Source organism: Rhincodon typus, chromosome 13, assembly GCF_021869965.1.
Source record: "Rhincodon typus isolate 14 chromosome 13, sRhiTyp1.1, whole genome shotgun sequence".
In the NCBI taxonomy this organism is placed as follows: domain Eukaryota; kingdom Metazoa; phylum Chordata; class Chondrichthyes; order Orectolobiformes; family Rhincodontidae; genus Rhincodon; species Rhincodon typus.
Window position 1 is genome coordinate 46,557,770 of NC_063344.1, and position 3,222 is coordinate 46,560,991.

Below are 3,222 nucleotides of genomic sequence, written 5' to 3' on the forward strand. Positions count from 1 at the left end.
CAAATTTTGACACACCACACTTAGTCCCCAACTCCAAATCATCTATGCAAATTGTAAACTATTGTGGTCCCAACACTGATCCCTGAGGCACACCACTAGCCACTGACCGCCAACCAGAAAAACACCCATTTACCCCTACTCTTTGCTTTCTACTGGTCAACCAATCCTCTATCCATGCCAATACATTACCTGTAGTACCGTGCAACTTTATCTTATGTAGCAGCCTTTGGTGTGGCACTTTGTCAAATGCCTTCTGGAAATCCAGATACACCACATCCACAGGTTCCCCATTGTCCACCATGCAAGTAATGTCCTCAAAGAATTCCACCAAATTAGTTAAACATGACTTACCCTTCATGAACCCATGCTGGGTGTTCCCAATGGGACAATTTATATCCAAATGTCTTGCTATTTCTTCCTTATACTGACCTCTGACTCAGGCTATTGAACAGACCTCATTTTAATCACTCCACCTCTGGTTTCAGCTAAGTTCTGGAATTTGTTCCCTATATTTCTCCACTGCTGGCAAATAAAACAGTTTTTGCTAACTTACCTGAGAAAGTGAATACCAGACTCTCTTTGTTAATTGTTCTTCAATACTGGAGTGTCGTAAACCTTCAGAAAATCCAATTCAGCCTTTGGTAGCAGAAGAGTATCACGTCAGATTTAGGTAATAAGATTATGATAGCAAAATGATTTACCAAACATTAAAATCAAAAATAACCTAAATGCTCAAAACTGAATTAAAAATAAAAGTACAGCAACATTCAGAAGATCAGAACTGCTGCTTTGATGAAAGATTATCATCAACAATAAGTCAAGCTGAGATTTGTTGAAGGGATGCCATTTCTTGAGTAACCTGAACTGCTTATCACTTTTACTTTCCCCTCTTGTTCCACTTCTCGCACAATTGGAAGCATTAGCAGTATGCATGAAAAACACATGCAATTTAACAGTGTGGGATACTTTTCATGCCTGATTCCCATTGTCAGCTGTCAATGCAGCAGATGCAGGTAGGTTATAAAACCAAAGCTTCCTGCTCAAATGGGGAAGCTCTGCCTAAGATCTCGGAGGAGAAGTAGGCCATTTGGCCCATTGAGTCTTCTCACCATTCAATGAGATCATTGCAAATCTGATAATCCTCAACATTACTTTCCTGCCTTTTGACCACAACCCTTGATTTCCTTACAATTGAAAAAGTTGTCTATCTCAGCCTTGAATATACTTAATACTCTATAACCCTCTGCAGTAGATGTTTCCAAAATCTTCCCACCTCCCATGTTGTATATTGGAAAAAGCACATCAGGACTCTGCAGACAACCTGATGTGGGATATACATGGAAACTGTCACAGAAGTTGAAACTTCCAGTGGGCTATTTCATGTTTGCCTGAGACTCTGTGCAATGTTTCTAACTCTGAGTTAGAGTCAGAGATGTGGGCTAGATACATGCAACTTAACCTTGACAGTTAAACGTGAAATGTTTGTTATTTTGAAACCTGAGTTATGCTACAATTGATGCATTTCCCCTTCCTCTCCCCATCCCCAAATCAACCCATCATCTTACTGCACCCATACCCGATTAGCCTACTGAGCTGAACCAACCTGACTAACCAGCTACCAACTGACTGTACGCCATTCCATCTACCCACAACCTACCTACCTGCCTGTCCAGCCAGCTCAGCTGCCTACCCCACCTCAACCACATTTACTCACTCGCTGATTAACATAAAAGCTCACTAATACACTAACACTTAAAATTTTGGAACCTTTAAACACTTACCTAAAGGTAGGAGCTGAAGTTGTGAAATGGGACTGTGTCCTCAGCAATGATTTTCTTTACAGGTCTCTCTGTTGGTTCCTATGCTGAGAAATTACTTCTGGACCTGGGCTGGCAGGTTTGGCCTCAGGGGATTCAGGGAATCCAAAACAGTTTTCTTAAAATTAGAGTTATATTAGACACTCAATGAATCCAGGAAGCAATGTTCACACAAAGGGTGATGGTTTGTGATTCTAAAGGTTATGAATGGTGAGTCAATTTTCAGGACTGACAGTTAGGTCAGATATCCATGGAAAGTTGAACAAAAGCAGACAAATAAGTTGAGGAATAAATCACTCAGATCTAGGCAATTGATGGAACAGCTCGAGCAGCTTAATGGCCTCTTGTTTCTGTGATTAGACAATTCTAAAAAGGATGGTAAAAAGTAGCAAAATGTCTTTACTATGTTGATACTGTTGCCATATTCTGTACAACTGAGTGCTAAAAATACATAATTCAATCATTCGACAAGTCCTACTTGTTTTTGGTTGAATGTATTAAATATTACTACCAGCAGGATATTCAGGAAGCATTTTGTGAAGTTGATTTCTCTGGGTGATAAGCAATGTGACAATAGCAGCAAAACAAATAGATTCAAGTCTCCATCTGAACTTGAGTATAGAAAAGCTAAATGGAGACCACAGAGTATAACTTCAGACCAGAGTGAGCTGTACTTACAAAGGGCTGAAGCAGTACATTGGGTTCTGGGCCATTTCTCAAAGCCATGGCCCAATTTTAACACACTCAAAGATCCATTAACTTACATAAATCAATCATCTGCTCTCTACGGGAAACCGTACTGAGGGAATTGAGCTTTTAGCACCCATTGAGCAAGTGTATAACCTTCACCTTTTGAGCAACAATTTGCCTCATACCACTATCATCGCATAGCAATAAAACGACAGCTACAGCCAACAATACAGCAGGAGGATAGAGGTAACTGTGTGCTGTATTTGAATAATATCCATGTAAGATATAAAAAATCTTAGTGTAAAAAGAATACAAAGTTTTGAGTAATCTCTAGTTATTAATTACGCTATCCAAGCAATGATTTGGCACTTTATTATTGGATCAGTAAGCGGATCTAAATTATTTCTCATTACTGATAGGTTAAATGTATTCTTTAAACCAAAACTATTCCGTTTCAGTTTGTGCTCCAATGTAATGATGATAGAACGTCGAGATTATTTAAGGAGCGTTTAAAATCTCCATCCTCATATTACTCCTGTAACTGATAGCACAAGTGGGTGTGGGGGTTCCTTGTCTTTCTCATGTTGCGTCGTTAAGATTTTCTCTAGACTGCCTGGTGAGAGTTAAGCGTTTATTTTTAAATCAGGTTAGACACAGCCTGCTTTAGTTCCAACGCCTACCGCTCGTCTGTGAAAGATCTAACAGGAATAAACCA